The sequence below is a fragment of the Opisthocomus hoazin genome, chromosome 5, assembly GCF_030867145.1.
Source record: "Opisthocomus hoazin isolate bOpiHoa1 chromosome 5, bOpiHoa1.hap1, whole genome shotgun sequence".
Taxonomy (NCBI): Eukaryota; Metazoa; Chordata; class Aves; order Opisthocomiformes; family Opisthocomidae; genus Opisthocomus; species Opisthocomus hoazin.
The window spans coordinates 3,989,844-4,015,394 of record NC_134418.1 but is presented as its reverse complement, the minus strand read 5'-3'; the positions used below and the strand labels follow the sequence as shown (position 1 = coordinate 4,015,394).

The window sequence follows — 25,551 nt, the reverse complement described above, 5'->3', positions numbered from 1 at the left end:
ATCATCTCTAGTGCACCTTTTTTTTCAAAGCTGAGGGACAAGTGCTTGGAAGAATTATTCTAGTTAAAGCAATTTTATCTCCTTCAACACCTTCCCAGGCTTCAGACTCGGGCTGTCCACCGAGTGCAGATCAGGAGCAAGCAGATCGTATCTCTGAGTAGACACAAAAATGAAGCGGAAGGAGATTTCTGCGCTGGCCCCAGCGCCGCCTGTCGCCAGTGCCTCCCGTCGCTCTTAGCTGTGGTTCTCCACAGCTCCTGGCACAACAAACAAGCATTTTGTAACTTCTCCCTCTTTTCCCCTTTCATCAGCCTTCTCAATAGCGAGCACATTAATGCTTACTGCCTGTTAGTCCAAGACACTCTTTCCAAGCTCTCCAGGCTATAAACACGTCAAACTGGAAGATATGTCTCTTTTCTCCTTCTCCACATACCCCTCCTTTTTAATCCAGCGAGGCTGCACGCCAAACTCGCTCACAATCCTTTTCAGAATCACCACTTCTACCAGCACGGACACCCTTCCAGCAGAAGGCAGGAGCATTATTAATTGAACTTAAGTGCTCCGCGTCAGTCAGCTACGCGAGTGAAACAAGCCCGCTGTTATAAAGTGCCTTTGTACAGCAGTTGTGCAAACACCAGCCCGGCAAGGTTGCGTCTGCAGCGCAGCGGGAGGTTTATTGCACACCTCGTTTACTCAGCTACCTGGAGAGCCGCAGGAGCAGGATAATGGTCCTCAGCCATCTACATACACACCGGGGCCCTTCCCAAGCTCATAAATCTGTGTGATCGACGGCAGACGCACCAGTGAGATCGAGATTAACTCGCGTTACACCTGCACGCACTGGAAAGCCACCTCCAGCTCGGCTGAAACCACCTGGAGAGCGGCATTTCATCATCATCCTCACGTGCAGGCTTCATCCAATTCGGTATTTCAGTCTGAACAGGTTTGCTGGCTGGATGTGGGCAGCTGGAACAAGCCACTCAGCCCCGGACCAGTCCTACTGCCCTCTTTTGCAGGCAGCTGCCAGGCATGGGCAGGCAGCAGGTCTTGGCAGAGGAGACCTGTTCTGACAGCTCAAAGAAACTGGAAGTGCTGGTTAGAAGCAGCCCCTGACAGGCCCTAGTCTGACCTCCATCTCCAAGCAGGACCGTCACCACCACCGTCTCCTCGAATGCCATGTTTTCCGGTGCTTGAAACAAGCAAGACACATCCAAAATCCCTGCTTTTCCCCCATCAGTGCGACATCGGCCCCTTGCTGCTCATCACCACTTCATGACTGACTGGAGCCAGGAGCCTTCTTGTAGATGGTGCATGGGGCCATGCAAGCCTGAGTGAGCAATTCTGTCCAGACCCAGGCAGGTTTTGAGTGAAGCATCTCCATCAACTCTGCAGCACCCTCTCTACCGCACCCCACACCATCGACACAACCTGTTTATCCTGTGTGCCTCACCTTTGCCCACCAGCCCTGGTGATGGAGAGATGACCCCGCTCATCATTCTCACCGTGGTGGTACGAGGAAGCCAGACAGCTTTTCACAAAAACAAGCCAGCACTCCGCTGCAGATGAGCAACTCGCATCCTGACTTCTACTTCCACAGGCAGAAGCCGAAACAAAGTGGTTTGATTTCCAGAGAGCTGCTGGAATTTACAGGGGTGGCTGTGAGAGAACAACAAGCTGGAACTGAAGACAAATGCTACCATGCGCTAAAATTTGCCCATGTAAAAGCCTAAGCCATCAAATGTGGCTTGGGGTGCTGAAAAGGCTGCAGTTCAGTAGCGTTGATCCTACATTAGCATCTACCAAGCCCTATTTACAAATTACTGACCCACTCCAGTGACTGACACACGGTGAACGCAGAGCTGGATCGGACATCAAGGCAGGAAACGCATTAACAACGAACCACGTGCGCTCTTCGACAGCAGCATGAACAAAACGCTTCCCGTTCTATCCACAGGCCAAACCTGCAGCCTTGTGCCCAAAACCTTTTCACCTTGTTTTTTTAAGACAACAGAGACCTTCACACTGACTCTGCACTCCTTTTCCTCTGGACGCATCCCAAAAGAGACGAGGGGAAATCACAGCACTAACCTTCGCCCGTCCAGACTCAGGTCTCCTTCAGCCTGCGCAGATGAGCTCAGCTGGGCTGCCTAGCCTCTGTTCTTGTAACAAAACACTGCAAGCCTTATCTTCACTTCGCCCTCACTTCCAGAAATATCACCTCCCCACAGCTCAGGAGAGACAGAGATGGAACCATATTAAATTGCTTCCTCTTCCCAACCTGGGAAGAAGCTGTGCTTCTTCAATACACACACAACAAAACATGGACTCCTACTTCTAGTGTGACCACTGATGATCTGTAGTGACCTCAGGCAAGCCTTTTCCATGTCCTATAAGGACGACCATACAGAGCCACCTCTGTAAAATTACTCCGCTAGTTGTAAACGAGAAGCAGGCCAAAGCTGCTAGATCTTAGAGTTGAGGCCATCAGAACTTATGCAGGCTACAGGCTTCAACCACCACGTCACTCCGTGGACTTACACTGCTGGACTAGAAAAGGAAGCAGAAATGTTTAAGTTCAACAACAACAAAATGTTCTGATAAACAATATTTTTTGTAAGTATGATCCAAGACAGCTGTCCTCTTTGTCTCTTCCCACAACACCATCATCCAGCAAAAATGCGGGGCACACAGACAGAACAAACCATAAAATCTGAGATTTTATATCTATGTCTGAATCAGCAAACATGGTGGAAAAGGCTCCATGATACGATCTCCTGCTAGCTTGCAAGTGCCGGGCACCTCCTTTGCTGCCTGAATTCCTGAGCAGCTTAACCGAACCATACCATCATTAAGGTTGGAAAAGACCTCTAAGATCATCAAGTCCAACTGTCCACCCAACACCACCATGCCTGCTAAACCACATCCAGAGCTGCCACATCCACACGGGTTTTCAACACCTCCAGTGATGGTGATTCCACCACTTCCCCGGGCAGCCTGGTCCAATGCCTGACCACTCCCTCAGGAAAGAAATTTTTCCTAATATCCAATCTAAACTTCCCCTGATGCAACTTGAAGTCATTTCCTCTCATCCTATCGCTGGTTACCTGGGAGAAGCCACCAACACCTGCCTCACTACACCCTCCTTTCAGGCAGTTGTAGAGAGCGAGAAGTGCCCCCCTCAGCCTCCTCTTCTCCAGACTGAACAGCCCCAGCTTCCTCAGCCACTCCTCAGCCGACTTGTTCTCCTGCCCTTCTCTGGACACGCTCCAGCCCCTCGATGTCCTTCTTGGAGTGAGGGGCCCAAAACTGAACACAGCACTCGAGGTGCGGCCTCACCAGTGCCCAGTACAGGGGCACGATCCCCTCCTTGCTCCTGCTGGCCACACCATTGCTGATCCAAGCCAGGATGCCGCTGGCCTGCTTGGCCACCTGGGCACATGCTGGCTCATGTGCAGCCGGCTGTCGACCAACACCCCAAGGTGCTTTTCCACCGGGCAGCTCTCCAGCCACTCCTCCCCAAGCCTGTAGCGTTGCAGGGGGTTGTTGTGACCCAAGGGCAGAACCCAGCACTTGGCCTTGTTGAACATCATACGATTGACTTCAGCCCATTGATCCAGTCTGTCCAGATCCCTCTGCACAGCCTGCCTTCCCTCAAGCAGATCAACAGTCCCACCCAACTTGGTGTCATCTGCAAACTGACTGAGGGAGCACTCAACCTCTTCACCCGTATCACTGATAAAGATATGAAACAAGACCGGATCCAAAGCTGAGCCCTGGGGGACACCACTTGTGACCGGCTGCCAGCTGGATTTAACTCCATTCACCACAACCCTCTGGGCTCTACCAGCCAGCCAGTTTTTTTACGCAGGTAGACAACATCCACCGTCTTTCCCTCATCCACTAGGCGGGTCACCTGGTCATAGAAGGACATCAGGTCAGTCAAGCAGGACCTGCCTTTCATGAACCTGTGCTGGCTGGGCCTGATCTCCTGGTTGTCCTGCACATGCCTGGTGAGCGCACTCAAGACAAACCGCTCCATGGTCTTCCCCAGCACGGAGGTCAGGCTGACATGCCTGTAGTTCACAGGATCCTTCCTCCCAGCCCTTCTTGTAGATGGGCATTACACTGGCAAGCCTCCATGAAGCTGCGTTGCAAGAGAAGACATAGCTAGCCAGTGTCCAAATCTCTGAGTGATCAGACCAGCAGCCCACAGAGAGTGGGGAATGTGGACAAAACAGTACCTGGGATAATTCAGTCTTCAAGACAAAGAGGGCCGGCGAGCACTGCAGCAAGCATACCCATCATGGGCAGACTGGTCTCCCTGCTGAGAGATGATTTGTGGAGCTGGAAGGGGAGTGGGCCAGGCAGACAATTTCAGACCCCAAACCAGCAAACACAGAGCAGGGAGGGAGCACAGCTCACTTTGTAAATGGGAGCTAGCATTCTGACTTCATAAATGAACCTGCTGAGGAGCACACAAACATCACACGTGATTTATACGCCCGTGAGGAATCCGCTGCTGCAGCCCGTGAACCCCGCTGAACAATACTGACTTCAGGCAAAGAAGCGTCAGGACGCTTTGTCTCCTTGCACACCGACGTTCAGGTTGCATCGGCTGCAGGAAGGGTTCCAGGAACACGCCGAGGGGCTCCCAGAAACACCTGCCCCAGTAAGCCTCCTCCACTCCCCACAGTCACCAAAGATTTGCTAACTGGGAAAAATCTCTATACTTTTGAAAATTTAGAAGAGATTAAAACAAACAAAAAAAAAAGGGTCACTGCATGGTGCTTTTGATCAGGACACCACTGCACATTTTTACCACTCTGATCTAACTTGTTCTAATGCCTGCAAATATCACTCGAGTCAAATGAACTTGTTCAAAGCTGATTCAGATGAAGGCTACTTTTTAAATTGGGCAGTTGTTGACAAGAGGAATACATTTAACAAGCCCCAAGCATCTTGGCATGCAGTATAAAGACATCCTATTATGAGTTGTGGTTTTTTTTTTTAAGCTAACATATGGGCAGAGCAGGTTGTCTGCCACAGGGCACTTCCATACAGTGCTTGGCACTAACAGAACTGCAAGGATATCCAAAAAAATAAACCAAAGAACATCATGCCAAGAACACAGGGGATGAATCACACCATTTAAAACTCACTGATAAAATGCACCACTATGTGTTTTTCAAACCCTTCTCATGTGAGGGAAAAGAAGAGAAAATAAATCAAAATAATTGGCTGGCCTATGGCTGATTCTCAAGCGTGTCCCTCTGGCTGAAGGGCACCGTGAGAATACGGCGGGCTCAGAGAAGATAAGAAGGGAGCAGGCTATATTGCACTACTCTTCAAAGGCCCCTCTGACAGCCTTGGCCAGCCAGTCAGCATCTTAATTTACAGTATGGGGATAAAATTAAGGACTAGATGATTTCCTCCACCATCAGAAGCTTCTGTAGAAGTGCTAGGAGGTGGTCACCATTCCCAAGTGACTCCGAGAGAAACGGGCTGAGAATGAAGTCAACGGCCTTTCAGGAACACACGGCAAGGGCATGCTGTGACAGCAAGATGACTCAGCTATCGTCAGACTGGTTGAGCTTTTGAGACAGTCTTGGAGGCACAAGTCTCTTCCTTCCCCTTTTCATTGCAGCTTTTCTGGTCACACAGAGCTGGTTAGCTCTTCTGCAGCTGAGTCGGTGATTTCCCCGAGCCGTGCGGGCTGAGCTAGTCAGATCAGAGCACTGAGATGCTGCAGTTACACAGAATCACAGAATGGTCGGGGTTGGCAGGGACCTCTGTGGGTCATCTAGTCCAGCTCCCCTGCCCAAGCAGGGTCACCCACAGCAGGCTGCACAGCACCGCGTCCAGGCGGGTCCTGAATATCTCCAGAGAAGGAGAATCCACAACCTCCCTGGGCAGCCTGGGCCAGGGCTCCGTCACCCTCAGAGGGAAGAAGTTCTTCCTCCTGTTCAGCTGGAGCTTCCTCTGCTTCAGTTTGTGCCCATTGCCCCTTGTCCTGTCGCTGGGCACCACTGAAAAGAGTCTGGCCCTGTCCTCCTGACCCCCACCCTGCAGGTATTTAGAGGCATTTTGAAGGTCCCCTCTCAGCCTTCTCTTCTCCAGGCTGAACAAGCCCAGCTCCCTCAGCCTTTCCTCGTAGGAGAGATGCATGTGCCCGAGGCTACAGCATTACACAGGATGCAGGTAAAAGGAGTTTCACAGCAGCAACAAAAAGCACAGCTTTGGCACATTCCTTGCACAGTGGAGGAGCAAATCCAGTACATCCTCTGCTCAACAAACCTCCAAAGACAGAACAAGTATACGCTGTAGCTGACGTATCAGGATGGCCTTTATTCTGGAAGGTTGCAGGGATAGGTACAAGGGTCCACCTATCTAGAAGGCATCCCACAACATCTACTCCATCACCAGGGACGGCTTACATTGCCACAACACTCTTCTACTGCATCAGGAGAAAGTGGAGAAAACAGGGACACCAGAGTGGTATTCAACCCGCTGCAGCGAACGGGCTGCTCCTATCTTAACCCTGGCGATAGAAATTGTGATCTAGCCACAAAATCCAACACCCGTGGTAGAAATCGCTGTGCTTCCACATCCTATAGACCATCAGGGACCTATCAACACCATGAGCTGGCCAGAACCTAAACCAGCACAGCCAGACGCGGTTTGGCTGCGTTAGCCTCAGACAACAGGGCAGGTTAACAGCTCAGGAACAGAGCTGCTGAGCTAACGAGGACAAGCAACAACCAGAGCCAAACTGGCCTGCCCGTTACCGTGTCTCTACAAGCTTGCCAAGCCCCGGTTGACCCCGTGGTGGGAATCTTCCCCTTATGCGCAGCTCCTCGATCACATTCAGTATTGGGAGGTACCTGCCACTGCTAAGCTGCTCATGAAAGCAAAGCTTGGTGTTTCAGGACTTTAAAAGGAAGGAGAGACAGACAGTAAACTACAGAAAAAAAAGAGGTTACAAAATAAAAACACTGACATAATGGATGAGAACAATGCTGCAAACGAGTTTCCTGCAGAACTTGTATTCTGACTGCCAAAAAGAGCTGTACCCTACCCCGTCTGCATAACCGTGTGATCTTATCTTCACTACCCTCCTCCTCTCTCCAATTGTTCAGGAAACATAATTGATAAAACCAGCCTTAATTAAATAGGAAACTTGCCCGTGTTTGCACAACTCGGAACACAAAGGAGTCTCAGTGAAATAAACACCGGTGTCCATATTACATGTGGGAATTCTCTGTGGTTTGGGGTTTTAAATTCATTGCAGCGAGCTTGGGAGCAAAGTTTCAACAGGAATCTTTTCTTCTCCTCCCATCTCACGTAACAGGAGGGTGAGACAGGGAATGAATCCGCACGCAGAGAGGCTCAGTACTGGTGGCAACTCAATGTGTACATGAGGATCATTTCAGGACACACCATATGAGACACGCTAGCCCTAAAGCAATTCTTTCTTCTCATCACTTCTCAGAGCCCAGACCTAACAAACTTCCCTGAAATAGCAGCACAGCTCTCTAAATAGCATCATTTCTTCTCTATTTGAAAGCAACACCCACAATGAGTCTTTGATTTTAAGCCATGCCTGTGCAGTTACCACATCTTTACCGTTCAAGCCACAAGGAAAATCATTATATGCAACAGAAACACCAGGGAATGAGAACCAAAATCGGAAAAGCCGAACTCTGCACGGATTTACGCCCACAGTAACTGGATTGACTTCAGCCTGGGACAGACTAGACATGCCTCGAGGAAAAGCGTGTCTCTCCAGGTAGGGCTGTACTGAGGGGACCTCTCCTGGGCTCGTGCTTTGCTGGAATGTTTGATGCAAACCTCATGCTCCAGCTTTAAGACAGCAGACACATAACCAGGGCTGGCTTTCGCACGCTGCAATACACACAGCATTCTCCATCCTGCTGTCTGCCCAAACACGCTCATGTATCAGGTGAGAGCCCAAGGCAGGGGAATTCAGGTTGAGAAGAACGTCCTTAGATCTCGCTGAAGTCAGCGTGACGGCTGGCAGACTGGTTTTCTGAGATTTTTACCCACCAGAAGCTTCCCTCGGAGAAGACAGCCGTTTTCCCCACGGTGCTGGAGGTGTGGGGTTTTGCGTATGGCAACAAGAAATGGTTCAATACAAAAGCACAGACCTTCTCCCAACTAAACTCTGCCGGCATTCAGGCCGTCGAGAGATATCCAGAGGAAATCGGTGACTGCTGCAAAAAAAATCTTATACAGGAACATATCCCTGCTGTAAAGCAACAGAAGCAATTCACCCTGCTGAGGGATTTTCCTCCCGAGCGCTAGGCACACCGAAACAGAGCAGAGGGCAGAAACAGCTCACGAGGGACAAGGAAAAGAAGGGTCGGAGAGGAAAGAGATGACAACACAACACTGACATCTTTGGCTTTATTTCCACCTTGTTGCAAACTTCAAAACAAAGGCCGAGGATGAAATATTGTCCAGAGATTCCAACAGAACATCTCCTCCAGTCACTTCTTGTGCTTTGAGGTTACCAAGTGCCCTGCGGGCAACTGCAGCCCGGAATGCCACGGGATGCAGGCTAACGATGGATTATCATTTCTGCAAGGCGCCTTTCATTCCTCCCCACGCACCTGAACTCAAAAGCATTTCTTCTCTGTGACAATCAGGATATTTCACTGAAATAAAGAGAAGTTTACTTTGCATTGCTCCTCTTCAGGAAATTGTGTCTCAAACAGCTTCACAGAATTAAGATAAAACATTGCTCAGAAAGTGAAAAATTAAATAGCACAGGCTGAGGGAAAAAACAAGAAAAAGAGATTTTAGATCTAAGATTTTTCACAGAGCAGGAAGACTTGTCATGTGGTAAACAGTAGAAACTGGGAACTGGGACACCTGCGAACTATCTGTTCTGCCACAGCCTTCCTATGTGACTGGGGGTAAAAGAATGACAATTCTGCCCATCAGTTGCTAAAAATATAGCACAATATGAATGCGTTTAGATGGGAGCTCATTTTGTTCAGCACGTCACGCTTTATCCTTTCAATACTCCAGCTTCACCACATGTAAAACACATTAGCGCCTAGCTGTGCCAAAAAAAGCATTTCAATTAATGCCTTCAAATGAAAAGGAATCAGTGCAAAGTATCAGATACCCACCAGGACCGAGCTATGCAGAAGTCAGAAGAGATGACAAGCCAGCAAATTTCAAAGCACTGTTTGCATCCATCCCATAGCTATATGGTGAAATCCATACAGCCTATAGACAGCCTGGCATGTTGCTAACAAAAAACTGTCATTTCTAAATTTAGCAGACACTTCAATTATTGTGTGATGCTTCAAAAGCAACAGAGATATAAAGCAGAGTTTGTAGGACGACCATTTAGGCTTAAATGAGAGCTTCGCTCACTGAGCAAACTCCTTTCTTAACTCCCTTCCTGTTTGGACATTTGATCCACTTCTTTTTTTTCCACTGCAACCACAAGGGTCTGTCCTGCAGTGAATGGATGGGCTTTTTTCTGGGATAACTTCCAGGTTAAAGAGAAAGGATTTACACTTGAATGAAACATAGGCTCTGTATTTGGAAAATTTGTTTTGAAAACTTGGGAAGGAAGCAAAGCCTCCTTCATTTAAAAAGGGACTCAATTAACATTCTCCAACAAATCTTCCTATCGAAAGAACAGTCCTTGCTGGGGGACATGTGATTTGAAACTTGTTCTCCTCGCTCACAATGTCCCTTTCTGAAATACAGGCCACTGTTTTCGAGAGACACGAGGATCTTTGCACAGCTTTCCAAAGGACTGCCTGTCGCAGTCAAGGTCTCGACTCCAGACACGAGATGTTCTATGACTTCAGCTCAGGAAACTTAAAATAGTGCCCAAAGACCCTAATGGAGGCCTAGAGTGACACGTTCCCTCTGTGAGCACCGTGGATCCCTCTCCAAGGACAGCTCACCCATGCTCAGCCACAGCCACAAGACGAATCCTCCCTGAGAGCTGAGCAGCATCACACGTCTCACTGCCTTGTCTGCTTGAACACAGCGCTGCATGTCTGGTTCGGGGTTTAAAACATGCTGTAAAGAAGACACTAATGACCAACCAAGCAGGTGTTCTGCTTTTGATTCCTAAGTTCCTGGGTGTGGGTTTGATCTGCAGCTGGCGGCGGCCAGATAGTACCACCATAACGGTTATCTTGGTTTTGAAAAACAATCCCGAAAGTGCTGAGCATGTCTAGGTACTGCCCACGCAGGAGAAGGAAAACAACCTATGCCATTCTTTTTTCCAGGTAAAGGGAAAAAAAAAGGCCACTGACAATTTAATATCCACTTGACAATTTAATATCCACTTTTATTTCAGAATTCCCTTATCAACCGCATATGACAGAGCATTCTTCACCCTTTAATAAGTATAGGTCAAAGTCTAGCCCGATTCAAAGCTGACGATGGATTGAGTATGGGAGTTTACTTCAGTACACAGCAGACCGGGATGGGAGATAAAGGTATTATTAGTGTATATTGTTAGAGAAAGCATGCAACCTTCACCTCATTTAACACTATGGGGAGATTATCTCTAACAGACCACTCTCATTCATTTCTGCTGGATGCCTCAGACTGAAACCTGACCCAGGCACGCAGCAACAGAAGGGAACAGTTACCTGCAGCTACCCACCGCCAGTGCCTCAGCTAGGAGGGAAAGCTTTCCACGTAGTGAAAACCAGGACACAGACTCTCTCCACAGCTCGTCCCAGTAATTTCGATGCTGAGATGTGAACTATATTTTGGAAAAAATATGGTTTTCCCTGCTGACCATGCTTTCAGTCCAGGCACTAAATCAGGTGTGGATAACTATTAAAAACTCTTCTGCATGCAACAGCTACTCTCTAGCTCATCCAAAATAAACGAGTGGTTTGGGAGTTTGTCTACACTGAAACGGGCCAAAACAGTTACCCTGCAATCTTATCCCTTCACCCAAAATAGTGAAAAAGGGATTCAGTAAAATAGTGAAAAGTGACTCAGCTGTTTTGTTATTTAATAAGATTTTCCACGGGAAAGTCAGCATGCCTTAAATTCACACTACTGTAAAAGTGGAATAGTTTCCTCTTATGGACAAGTGTGTGACTCAGCCCTTGCTGGGCACAAAAACACAGCTGTCAGGACAGAAAGCATCAGAGAATCCTCCAAACTTCCCATACAAATGAACCGCAAGATACTTTGCACAGCTGGTTGAGCTGCTCGGTGATAAACACACTTAATGAAGTTTACATTTGCTTAAGACACTTAAAGATTACGAGGTCTACTACTGTCTTTTCTGCCTAATACAGATGTTGGACAGCACAACAAGCTGAAGATACTTCTTAGATGACGTAAGCAGGCCATAAATTAAAAGCCCTAGGCACCTCACCCAAGATAGAGGGTGAAAAGTTGGGATCAACTGGAGCCTTGTGTCAAAATCCTTCATCAATCCCAAGGGAATCCACACAACCTTTGGACAGGACACACTTCACAGTCACCCTCACATTACCTTGAGTTAAAGATCCCCTTGGCAGAGGCATCTTTTGTACCCAGACACGTCCCTTGCAGATACCTTCTCCGGAGAATGTCATAGGCGGAGGCAACTAGTGAAATGTGCTCATATCCACGTCTTTCAACACATAAGCTAGCTGCTGGGAAAATATAAACACACATCTTATACAAGAGTCTGACTTTGTTGTCGTCGCACCTTTGAAAAGAGCCAATCCCCTCCAAAAGTTTTAAAATGGGTAAAGGCAGAAACTGCATCTTCTCAGAGAAAAAAAAAAAAAAAAAGGGAAGACTATTTCCATAGCCAAATAGCTTCTGTCCTCCATGTAATGAGCTGGTCATGCCAACCCACATGCAAGCTTTCTGATCCTGCCCATTCTGCATCTTCTTCACATGCTGGAAACGGGCTTTAGGACCAGGAACCTGCTGCAAAATCCAGGTGTCCCACATATGCGTAGGATGCGTCTCTGTTCTATCACATTGGATTTAAAACCAGAGATCAAGTTATCCTGCACGTTGTATTAAAAGACACCTCTGAAAGTGACTTAACCACTAGAAAAACTGTGCTTTTAAAGGTGAAATTAGCTGGCTAACATGGGCAAAGTCTGAAAGTCTCTGCTCCGGGACTCAAACACTGTAACGTAAATGCTGCAGACATACAGAGCCTCTGCCTCAGAGTTCCTGGAACTGAAGTGATGGGGACACAGGACCGTACTTACAGCGCTGCTCCACGCTGCAGGTTCTCATGTCCATTTGTCACCAAGTGCCTCCTCCCCTCCCTGCTCCAAAGCAGATTAAGCTTAATATACTTATGTAGTTGTGAAGTGTACTGCCTATTATCCAATTAGACAGCTAACGAGATCTGAGTAACAGCACGTAGGCACAGATAACCGTTGGCTGATATCTGGTACAGATTAGACACGTTCTTTATTTTTCCAGCCCTTGCAGAAAAAGGGTTCGGATTCGTTCAAAGGCTGCTCTGAAGACTGGATTCAGGTAATTGCTTAATTTTGTTTGGGACCCATAAACACATCACATTTGTTTCCTCTTGATCTCCTGGAGCTGTCTTATGGCAACTGTCCCGTTACAAAAGTCCTGATAAATGTAGTGTGGCTTGCACATCTAAACTTTCAGTGTGGGCGGGGGCAGATCCCTTCACCTTTAAAGTCCCTTCCAGCCTCAAAAAAATCTATGGAACAATACAGGATCTATGCATCGGCAGGAAAGAAATATATGCCTGTACAGAAGTGATAAGGATATTGAGAAATGCAATCTTTATTATCTCTGACACTGTTCCACATGATATTCCCATAAGATCCAGCTAAGAAAACATGAACTAGATGTAATCACCACAAAATGGCTGCTTGACAACATAGTTCTCAAAGTGTAATTATCAAGGGTTTGCTATCTAACTGGGAAGGCACTGGAAAGCGGGTCCAGCCAGGCACAGGAGCTGTGCAATATTTTCATTACCAGTTAGATGATAGACTGGAATGTATGGCCATAAAACCAACAGATGATTCAGCTGGGAGGATTTGCAAGCACTACGGTGTGCGGGCTTAGATTTCCAAATGATCTTGATGCACTGGTCCAACATCAACAAGAAGAAATACTTAAAAAAAGAGAAGTCACAGGTACAAATGCAAAATGGGGAGCAACTTCCTACCCAGCAAGATTCCAGAAAAGGCTCTGGCATTTTAGAGGATCATGGTACAATTTTGAGGTTCAACAACGTCCCATAGCTGCATACAGGCAAACCTTAGCCTGCAGCGATGATCCATGGAAAGTGCTTAGCTACACCTTGCAAAGCTTTGCCCTCAACTGCTCGCTGCCGTGCAGCCAACACGCTTTTTCTAAGAGCAGACTGGAGAGAATCTTGTGGATAACAGCAACATCAAAAAACACCAGGTATGAGATTAAGCTGCATTTATTTAAGCCAGATATGGTCCTAAGCACAGACTAAGCCAGGCAAGGAGGCAGGCCACAGCCTGAAGGAAGCCTCCTTCTTCCTAGGCCCAGCAGGAAAAATGCAGAATGTAGCTCTTCCGAGTTTGACGCTCTGGCTTTAATCTCTCTTTAAGAACAACCTAATGGCCATCAATGTGGATGGAAAGAACAAGAGTCCATGGGCTTACCAACATAGAAAGAGAGACCAGAAACCACTTTTAGATTCCCATGTGATTTCACTTCACACCCCTCTTCTTCCAGCACATTTCTCCCATAAAAAAGCCCGAGGTAGGTCAGTCTGAACACAACTTTTTCACTGTCTTGAAGCAACTCCCTCATCCGCGGGTCTTGAAAAGAGCAACCACCCTACAGACACTGAACCTGACACTAAAATGGGGAGATACAGATTGGATGGGCAGAACACAAGGTGGTTAAAATTTGGTTGGATCGTTGAGCTCAAAGGTCAGCCAACAGACTGAAATCTTCACTGGCAGCCCTATGAGAATGGTGCTCCCCAACGAACAGCCAGTAGCGACGCTGACGGCGTCCAACATCTTAATTAATGCCCTGGACGATGGGATGGAGAGCTCCCTCAGCAAGTTCAGAGACAACACCATGCCGGGGTGAGCAGCCGATACACTGGAGGGCAGGACTGCCCAGCAAGCTGGAAGAACAGGCTGAAGGAAACCTCATGAAGTTGAGAAATACAAATAGGAGTCCTGCACCCGAGACAACAAATACCCATTGTCAGCACAAACCGGGGACTGGCTAGGGAGCAGCTCTTCCGAAAAAGCACCTGGGGGTCTTGGTGTGCAGTAAGGTGAACAGGAATCAGCAGTGTGCCCCTGCGGCAACAAAAGCCAGCCGCATACTGGGCTGTATTGGGAAGGACAACAGCCAAGAGCCCAGGGAAATGGCGCTGCTTCTCCTCTTGGCACCGAGGAGGCTGTGCCTGGAGCACCACCTAATTTAACTGCGCTCCCCAGAACAGACATTGATAGAGTTCAGTGGAGCACCACTAAGATGGTCTGGTCACTGGAACACATGATGTAAGAGAAGAGAATGAGGGAATGGGGTTTAACTTTGAGTAGAAATGATGATTAGTGGGGGATCTAATTTCTGTCTTCAGCTGCCTAACGGGGGGGTTACAGAGAAGATGGACCCAGACTCTTCCCGATGAGTAGAACAAAAAGACGAAAAGCAATGGGCATAACTTGCAGCAAGGGAAATTCTGATCAGACAAGATGAAAATACTCCTCACCATGACAGCACCACACATGGCATCAGCCTGCCACACTTGACTGCAAAAGGTCCGAAACTGGATCAGAAAAGTTCCCAAGAAACCTACCTTCTATTCCAGCCCTGCCTGGAGCAGGAGGTCACATGCAAGAGCTCCAGATGTTCTGTGCAACTTAAGTTACTCTCCAGTTCTATGAAATCATCATGAAGAAACAGTGAACAAGGGATTTTGCCCAGTAGCCTACAGCACTCTACACCTGTTCAGTGATAACATGTACTTTAGACTCCAAAGCTGTCAATAAAATACTTTCCACATGACTAAAGATCCTTGTATCTGTAATTAAGGGAGAAAAAGAGTAAGAAAGAAAATACTAGCGCTTTCAGTGCTATCTGAAACAGAACAAGAGAAACTGAGGACTCACATTATACAAGCTATCATACAAAAGCTCTGCAAGAACACTGTGAGGAATTCAAAGATACATACTGATAGTTAAAACAAACAAAATCAAGACTGCTTCTCTCTACCCGCTCTTCCCACCGCAATAAATATCAGTCATTGCCAAGAGTTGTTTCAGACCTGTCCAGACCAGCCTTCATTTTGGTGTCAGCTTCCTCAGTTGTCAGGACAAAGGCTATGTGTACGTAGACATACCTTTCATACATACTTTCTACTCTCTCCCGCTGAAAGATAAGAACTGTTAATAGATCTAGAGAAAATGCCTGCAACAATACACACAGACAAGTTTTTTTCTTTTTTTTTTCCCCCCAAAATGAAATGAAGCACTCCTCAAAGTGAAGCACTTCGACACAGTTCAGATGAAAACTGCCACCTTCCTCTGAGTATCCTGCGAAATGAACTCCCCAAAACCTGACAAAACAGACACAACCGTGGGGTACAAGAAGGTCAACGAATGCAAACCACAGTGTTTTGTGTGACTTGGGCATCTGTCCACCTGGAAGCCGCAAGACCCCCCCTCACTTCACCCAGATGGACAAGCAGCCCTCAGATATCTGTCACACGACAGCCATTTGGAACAGTTTTCCTAAAATTACAACAACCAAACAACAACCACCTTCAAGCAAACGGCTAATTGTTCCTTTAAAGCTGGCTGGCATGTCACCCAATTTACCTTAGGAAGTAACATTGCTAGTGCCTAACTGCTGTGTTTTCTGTCAGGTTTTATGTTTGAGTGCTACCTCTCCTCTCAGAATAATCTCCGCAGCCACATTTTATCAGCTTTGGAAACGCATGAATAACTGTATCCTCCACAGAAACGAAAGGACAGTACCTACACAGTCAGATGCAGGGAGCGTAACTGGTGCGGGGAGAGAGAACAGGTTACTCGTGAGCTGCAGCTGGGACGTCACATCAGGAGAGCACAATTGCCCAAGCTGCAATCCAGCGAGTCATGGGGAAAGCCTTGGTGAGAGCAGCTGGCGAGGACCTTCACCTCACAACAGAGAAGCACTCTTCAGGAACAGTCAGTGAAGCTCAATAGTACATTCCTGTGGAAAAGATGGCACTCCAGATGGAAGAGCATGTGCCCTGTTTTTATAGTGGGTAGAGAGACACAAAGTCATAATGAAACCTTCCACGACGAAACGCTTCGTACAGCTACCAGAAAGAAAAAGAAATGCATCCATCATATCCCAAAGTCTACATACGAGAGTCATAAAACTGTCTGTGTCGGCTCAGTACAGGTAGGTGCTGGACACTGCAGGCAAGTTTTGGGCCCTGCAGCTCCCGAGGCACGGCCCAGACATTCCCGAAATCTGCTGCAAAGCGAGGACAGAACGGCTCGCTCTGCACAGTAACAAAAGGGCAAGAGGTCAGCAATTATCAACTGCAGCACAACAAATCGAAGTCAGAAACTAGGAAAATCTTGGTAATGATAAGAACAATGAAAGACTTGAAAGGATCACCCGGGGAGGATGGGGAAAGTCCATCACTGGAGGCTTTTAACAACTGTGTTGGACAAACATCTGCTGGGAAAGTTTAGATAGATCTGACCCAGTCTTGGGGCAGGAGGTCAGATTAGACGACTTAATAAGGTCCCTTCCGGCCCTGCCGTTCTTTGCTAATAACAGAAATATGACAGCAGAACACAGCAGCAGCAGCCCCAGAGCTTCCCCAATGTTTCCACAGTAAGCTGGAGCAATGCTGTGAGATCCTGCGTGCAGCGGTTGCCCATTCTCACACGGTAACTTCTCTCTCCGTTCCTGGGGGAGCAACACAGAGGTAACACAAATGATCAGGTCTCACAGAAGAGGCGCGTGGACAGGAGCTCCCCGGCAAAGCCTTACCAAAGAGAGAGTCCCTCTCGCATCCCACAGCGCGGCGATGGTTGTTAGCAGGAGCCCAGCTGCACTTTTCCTCCCATTCTGCCTCCTTCACGTCCCACCCTGCAGTCAGAGGAGGAGCTCTTTTTTTCCTTAGGCCATTCTTCTGTTCCTCCCTGGAATATTTTCATGTGTAAGATCTTCAAGACTGGATCCCTTTCATGTTTTGGGGAAGCCCTGAGCAATATGTCTGTGCTTCTAACAACAAAAATAGCTCGCAGATCGTCTGCTTAGCATTACAGACTCTGACCTCCCCTCCAGCACTGCCTGGCCCTCTGCTCGGCTGGGAGCCTGGCACAAGAAATCCCACCTGCATAAACTCTTTGTGCAGAAATCACTAGTTAGCACTGACCTTTCGGTCACCCCCAAGATCTGGAACCTTCAGTGCCTGCTACCAGCTCGCCTGTGGCAGCCAGCTATCAAGAGCAAAGCTGGCTTTACACAGGACTGTCATCAAAAGTTTGGATCCTCTCCCAACGCTCCACCGTTCCATGCAGGGAGCCCGCCACGCCGTCCTGGATCCCACTCGGAGGGAATCAGGGAACAAAAAGGGTAATGAGCTAGTGCTTACCTCTAAAACCCGTTGTCACGCTCAGCCCTTTGTCAAGTTCTCTTCAAAGTCCAAACAGAGGCACCAGACGCTACTGTATAACTGGAGCAATGGTGTGAGCTCCCCACGACTATAAAAGGGACATTTAATTTAGCCTACTACATTACTGGAAGAACTGTGCTCCTGCAAGCATTAATTAACAGCACATAGTGTTCCGTGAGATCAGACCATCCAAGCGGCAGAGTGTGAACTGCAAGCCCCAAAGTACTAACCTTTATCTCAGGGTTAGAGCTTGAGCTATCAACTTCAGCAGAAAAGGGGGTGTTAGGAGCTGTTGCTTCCTCGCATGCCCCCCACAACTCCTCCCAGCTCATTCTTGTAAGTGCAAAGCCGATCTCTATGCCCTCAGTCATGTCTGCCCGTGGAAGCACGCAGCAAACGAGATGACAAAAGCGGTCCGAGGCAGGAATATCCACTCGTGTGTGCGTGTGTGTTCGTGAGCACATCCCAGCACTTCTGAGGGCACAGCCTGGTAATCCCAGGAAACTTCAGATCTAAGTTTGCACTGTCCTTAAGGACAGTCCTGTCTGTGCAGTGCTGACAGCAGCAGCCATGGGACGGGCCAGGGGCCGGATCCAACTGAAAAACAATCCTATAAACATAAGTAATAATCTGCTGCCAGGCGTGTGGGCTCCCTGATTGAGATCTCCCTCCCACAGTCACACCAGAACATTCACAAGAACAGGACCAACCCTTTCACTAGAAGCAGCACCTTGAATTTGTACAAGTCACCCGTAAGACTATGCCCTGATGGGGGTGGAGAATTGTTATGCCAAGAGAGGAAACAAGCAAGGAGATGGGAGAGCGCAGCAAAAATATCTTAATGCAGTTTTCCTGCTGAAGCCAATGTCTTGCAAAACGACGCTCCTTCCATCTACCCAGATTTTCCGACAGGGTCTATGATTTTTTGGAGTTCAACCAGAGTATTGCCAGGCACGCTAATGATGGATGTCTTCCTGGCAGAGTCCTCTGGGATTGCAACTGTGGCCGATTCCAAAAAAGAAAATCCTGTTAGAAGAAGATTGGAGATCAAAGCAGGAGGTTACACCTACATCCTGGAACATGCATGCCCATGGGACAGAAGAATTTTTAATTCCGTTTCAGACTAAATGTCTGTCCGTCCAACAGAAACATGAGGTTAGCACACTTGAACGTTACACCTGTACAGTCTCTTTGGGAGAAAAACCGTTCCCCACCTGCCCTGCAAAATGAATTAAACCAAACAGAGCTCTTATACAGGAAAAGCAACTGCTCCTTTCCTATGCAATTCCCAGCTTTGGGATAGGCCAGGACCACCTGCTTAGCTCAGCCCAAGGTATTTTCTGGATATATTGGCTACAAGGCAGCTTGAGTAGATACCTCGCAACATAAATGATCCACACCAAAGTGCTTTTTTTTCCTTTTTTCCTCAAAGTGTGCAAACATCATCATATCCTGTCCAATATTTCAGTCATTCCAAGCATGCCAGCAACCTATGCTGTTAAATGCCACTCAGCTAAATCTAGAGGACACAGCTAAGAAAAATCCAGTATTATGCAGAATAATGAATGATGAAGAAATTAATAACTACCCTTCCTTCAGAAATTATCTACCTCCATTTAGTTCTCTGCTTTGTCAGGCAGGAAAATAAATATTTTCTTATTTCTTAAAAGGTAGTTCCTGCCTTTGAACTCAGTAGGTATAAGGAAAAAAATAAAAAGAAAAAAATGGATTTTAATGAAATTTTCAAGACATTGTAAAGACTTTGCAGCCCTGTAAAGACCTATTGGATCAAAGAAATGCAAGTGACCAAAACCCAAGATTCCCCACAAGCTGAAATCGTCTTTCTTTACACCAGCTCAGCTCTCTGGGCTCCCCACAGCTGAATCTGCCTCGCTTACTGCGACCTCCATTCTGCCAGCGATCTGCTCCCTGGCCTCCAGCTCTCTCCCTCCGCCCTCCTACTCTCAGCAACGAGATAAACGTGGTCTCGGAGGATGATGTGGAAAACGGCTCTGAAGAAGGAATGCGCGACAACCAGAGCTCTGTATAAATCTCTACTCCAGGGCTGCAAAAGCTGTTTCCCTCAGACCCAGCAAGCTCCCAGCCACCATCATTTCGAGTTAGCCGAGAGCACTAACAATAGCTGTCTTGTTTTACCGAGACTTCCAGAAAACCTTAAAGGGTGGCCTGGTAGGAGAGAACTACCCTGAAATAGCTCAGGGATCAAACTCCAGTGCGAACAGCTCGGAGGGGCTTTGTGACCCCTCTCGCGTGACATCCCTGCTGATGAGCTTATCTCATTACCTTCAGAGCGACCCCGGCCTTCCTGAGCGCCCAAACACTCCCTGCTGCACCCATCCCTATAGCCTCATGTCCCCAGCCCTGAGGGGTCATGAAAACAAAAAAAACCAACACCAAAACTGTGCTTAAAGCCAAGGACACGATTAAAATTCATCCAAGCGATACCACTTTTTAAAAATCTACTGCATTTAAAGATCTCCAGAGAAAAAGGTCACCAATATATCAGGTCACCAGGGTGTCGCTGCCCATGGCAGGGGGGTTGGAACTAGAGGACCTTTGCGGTCCCTTCCAACCCAAACGATCCTCTGATGTATACAGTGCATGTCTCAAAGGAGAGGTCTGTGCCCTGCTGCTGTCAGGTTCAGCCTGCAAACAGGTTGCTATAAAAACCCCACGCGCTGAGTTATCTGCAGCCAGGGCGGGCAGCGCAGGGCTGCCGGCTGAATCCCCACCACTGGCACCGCTCCTCCGGCCCGCAGCCCAATCCCTCCCTTCACCGGTGCTGGTTCAGGTACCCAAAGCCTTTTCTTCCCACACAACGAGTAAAGAACACATTGTATATGTTGGTGACGTGTCTGGTCAGGTGAAGGTAAAGGACAGTGCCATAAACTCCATGAAGAGCATTCACCCCGCACAGTGAAGAGCAATACCGCTGTAGCACCAACTGACAACATTCTGCTTAGGAAAAGACGTCGCATGTGTCAAGTTTAACCTCAAGAGGCTTTATCACAGGTTGCAGTGGACTCTCCGAAGGTACAGGGAGGAGCTAAACCCCCCCAGGCTCCCCACAGGACGTTCACAACTGTACACAGACACATGCAGAGGACCTTAAAGCCAGGTTCTTACAGAGCCGCTCTCCAGAGAGGAGCCAGACACCGCACCAACGCGCTCCCCGCGTGCCATGACGCACAAGGTGCTAACCAGAGTCCCCACGAAATTTTAGTTTCCCAAGAAGTTCATATTCCCACCCACAGTATTGCTGGAATTTATTCTTAAAATGAAAAGAAACCACAGAAACATTACATTTCAAAAAAAGAGCAAAGATTTGTAACCGATTTCCATGGTGACTACTATAACCTCAAGCGATATTACTGTGCGCACACCCACATGCCCTCTGCGGAGCGTGGAATACCTGGACACGTCAAAGCCAACACACAAGCAAGAGCTGATGAAGACGGGACACATCATCCAGGCAGCTGAAAATTTTCATGTCCCGTCAACAGGAACACGACAAGGACGATGACCTGGTCTGGAAACACCACAAGGTTTTGTGATGCCATTTGTTAAACAGCTCACTTCTTAGGAGTCCTTAACACGAGGAGTCAGTCACACGCGCTGTTTAACCGTTGTGCTTCTATCCCCTCGCCACGGACCTGGTCGCACACTTGGTGCATAAGAGGATTTGAACCGCGGCTCCCAGCAGTCAGGAGACAGCACCTTGCTCGCCAGCCACCGTGGGTTACCACCACTCCCGTGCCACACATCCATTTTTGCACCCAAGCAGAGCAGGACAGATCCTGAAGCCAGACGCTTTGACGCTCTCTTGAGAAGGAAGAGTTCAAATCCATTTTTCACCCACTTCATATCCACGAGGTAATCTTTATACCTCTTTCATTTATTATTTACCACTCTGACACAACATTTTAGCTCACCACCAGAGCTAAAAAAAGTTATTTAATTTCCAAAGCCTTCACTTCACTAACTTCTGGAGAGGACTGTCTGTGGCCACTTGGAAAGAATATTTCTACATTTCTCCATTTTCTGGTCTGTTAATTATTGTTACTGAGAGATGGAGACAGCAGTCAGATTTGTGAAATATGACCGGCTGTATTTTAATATTGTTCAAAGGCACAAAGAAAACAATTTCCATGTCTTTTTTTATATAATCCCATCATACAAAGAAAGTAAATTCACATATTTCAGAAGCCAGCATCACCGTTCTCCCTGGACCCTCATTTGGGGCAGAAGGAAACTAGTCAGAGAATCCTACATTTCATTAAAAGGAATTATTTTTCTGGGGGGATCAAAAGAAACACAGAACGATGTAACTGGGGAGGAGAGGACAGGCAGCTACTCTCTGGAAGCAGGCAGCAGGAACACACTACACACAGGAATACACCTGCAAGCTTCTGAGGCAGACGTGGGCAGGAGTCCACCACCTCCTGCAGATGGAAGGTTGTGAAAAACCCAAATCACACTGCTCAGCTGGGGTGGAGACCGGTCAAAGAGCACCATCCCACCTTTTCAACTGAAGGGTCTTGCTGGAAGCCCATAAACTGTTAAGACTCCGTGAGGAATGTTAGCAATTTCACAGAGCTTTCCACACTCAGTTGACCTGGTGGGGATGGAGGAGTTGAGGTAGAGATTCCCTCAGCCCAGGAAAAGACAGAGACAGCACAGTTAAGCTGTGACAGCACTTGGGCACATTTTGCTGGGAGAGACACAAGAGAGAGAAAGCCCCTCGAGTGAAAACCAGCGAGGGCTATCCAGGAGCGCTTCCAGCAACGGCAGAGGTAAGGACACTGGTTCCCAAGACACTTGTGGGGTGTCCATGCTGTTCCAGCCACACATTCCACTGCTTCAAGAAAGCGTGGCACAAAGTGGTACAGCTCAAGGGCAGCTTTTCTGCCGAGCCACAGGATAAATGACCACGGCACCCGACATCAGCTGGAGGTTTCAGGACTTAAAGACCCAGACCTCCACACCTATTTCCACACGCAGTTTGGCTGTAATACCAGCTAGCTGCTCCTCTAAACTCATAGATGCCCAGGTAAACATTTTCAGCAGCTACACGATGATTTGGATCCAGGCACTGAGCCAGACCCAAGACCGTCAGTTTTTTGCCAGCTCAGTTGTCATCCAAATCCGTTTCCCAGTCTGGCTACCCACTCCACAACGGGGGTAGGAGGGAAAGGCAGCACTGTCTTTTTTTAAAGGCAAAGCCAGCTGAAGCTACAGACCTTGCTACTCGCTGAAAAACACTGTACATCTGTTCCACAGCAGTGCCACAACAGATTAGTTTAGTGCTGGGGCTAACATTCTGGAAAGGGAAAAGGACCTAGGAGAGCAAAACGTTATCACTAAGTCAACAAACCAACACGTGTAAAAGACTGAAAACATACAGCATTCTTGCACAACGCGCAGCAGTGCTCCCAGGCTGATTTCTCCTCCTCCTCCTCCAAACCTGCCTGTTAACTCCGGGAACAGGACCGCGTCGTACAGGCTACGGGAAAAGTGGATCAACAGGGTGAGCTAAGGACAGAGCTCCGGACTCGACTCTACTCGTGCAGGATCACAGAGGGGACGTGCGTTAGCCGATACATATGGTTTCACTTTTACGTAAAGCTTATGTTTACATCTAATATATCAGGGCAACTGCAGCCGGCCCCAGCGCTGGATCCGAGACAACGTGCCTACACACCGCACACGGGATTTTTAGGGGCGATCGGAGAGCAAGGATCCAGCGGAGCGGCTGTATGTCTGGGGCTGAGGATGTAAACTGCTGAAAAAGCTTTGTTTTGAGGTCAGGCTCAGGAACCGATGACCGGCTTTGTGCGCGCTTCGCTGCTGCTCCTCCGGGGCTGATCCCTCACCCAGCACAGCGCTTGAAAAGCCGGGGCGATTCTACAGAAGTCAACGGATTTGACTGAACACAGGCGATCGGCACGAACCACCGAGCCCCCGGCCACCGCAGCAGTGAACAAGAAAACACCAAAAAGGCGCACGGAGCCGCGAGCCTTGGCGGCTCGTCACTCACACCCCGCCTCACGCGCCAGACCGCGGCGACTCTCCTGAGCCAACCTTCGTCCTTCGTGCCATCGCCCGGCACGCCGAGGGCAGGGGAAGCGGCGCAGGCACGCGATCCGCAGGCATCGACGCACCGGGGGGGGAGAAGAAAACACAAAAAAAACCCCACCGAAACAGAAAAACCCCAAGGGAACGTCAGCAGGTTCTGCACACCAGGCGGTGGGTCCTTTCCCCCAACCCACTCCTCCCCAAAACCACGGGGAGGGATAAAAAGGATAAAGCAGGCAACCTGCAGCCTCCCGCTCCCCAGGCACATCTTGGGGCTGAGGAAGCAGGGCTGAGGGACCAGGGCTGAGCTGGCTTCGAGGATTTTGTGGGATGGGGTCCCTCAGGAAAACCCCCACCCCCATGGCAGCCGCCCTCGGCAGCCTCCCGCTCACCAGGCACATCTTGGGGCTGAGGAACCGGGGCTGAGGGACCAGGGCTGAGGTGGCTTCGAGGATTTTGTGGGATGGGGTCCCTCAGGCAAACAACCCCCCGCCCACCCTCGCCCCACCGCAGGCGGGAAGCCCCCCCCGCGCCGTGCTGTGAGGGGAAGGGCGCCGGGCGCCCGCCTTCACGCCAGCCCCTCGGCGCCGGGGGCAGGTGCCCGCCTGGGGGGGGGGCAGGGAGCTGAGGGGACCCCTCGCAGGGTGGGGGATGAGGAACGGGACACCCCCCCCTCCACCCCGTACCTCTCTCTGCGGTGGCCGGAGGGGGGGAACACGATGACGGGGTCTCGCCGCCCGCCCGGGCTCGCCTCAGCGCCTGGCTGCCGTCCCCGCGGCTGAGCGGCTCCCGGCTGCGGCTGCTGCGGGAACTGCGAGGGGAGAACCAGCGCCGGCCTGTTCTCCAGCCGCCTCCCCTTCGGCCCGCCCCGGCTCCGCCTCAGGGATCCCCCGCCTCCTCCTCCTCCTCCTCCTCCTCCTCCTCCTCCTCCGCTTCCTCCGCCTCCTCCTGCCCCCGGCCGGGTGCCTTCTCCCGCGGGACGAGGAGACCTCAAACCCCAGCCGAGCGAAACGGCAGACCCCCTCCCGGGGTTAATTAATCCTTTTCCTTAATTAATCCTCTTCTTTTCCTTTGAGGACGGGCCTGGGGAGAGGACGGCGCCGGGGATGCCGCCATGAGCCCTCGGTGCCCCTCAGGCACAGCACCCTGGCTGATGTGGGCCATGGCCTCTGAAAAATATATAAATGTAAAGGTATAAATCCTCCACCACGCAGACCACGAAGGCAGGGAAACGCAAAAAAAACCCTCACGGCGGCGTAACGAGCCAGGAGACTGCGTTCAGAGCCCTAAAGCAGAGGGCACAGGGCTCTCCCAGCCGCCGAGCTCGCTGCCTTGCATAGAATCACAGAATGGGTTGGGTTGGAAGGGATCTTAAAGCTCATCTGGTTCCAACCCCCCTGCCACGAGCAGGGACATCTTCCACCAGACCAGGTTGCTCAGAGCTCCATCCAACCTGGCCTTGAACCCTGCCAGGGAGGGGGCAGCCACAGCTTCTCTGGGCAGCCTGGGCCAGTGTTTCACCACCCTCCTGGGGAAGAATTTTTTCCCAATATCCAATCTAAATCTGCCCTCTGCTAGTTTACAGCCATTACCCCTTGTCCCATCACTACACACCCTTGTGAAAAGCCCCTCTCCATCCTTCCTGTCGGCCCCTTCAGGCACTGGCAGCTGTTCTAAGGTCACCCCGCAGCCTTCTCTTCTCCAGGCTGAACAGCCCCAGCTCCCTCAGCCTGTCCTCGTAGGAGAGGTGCTCCAGCCCTCGGACCATCTTCGTGGCCTCCTCTGGCCCTGCTCCAACCCATCCATGTCCTTCCTATGCTGGG

General features: G+C 49.3%; 1 protein-coding gene across 1 annotated transcript in view; it reads right to left on the bottom strand.

The window, feature by feature from the left end:
- Nucleotides 1–24,596, bottom strand: part of SMOX (spermine oxidase) — a 58,597-nt gene extending 34,001 nt beyond the window's left edge. Inside the window, exon 1 of the mRNA XM_075420288.1 lies at nucleotides 24,415–24,596. The gene's annotated coding sequence lies outside the window, so the exon portion shown is untranslated. The remainder of the gene's footprint in view (nucleotides 1–24,414) is intronic.
- Between the last annotated feature and the right edge of the window lie 955 nt (nucleotides 24,597–25,551).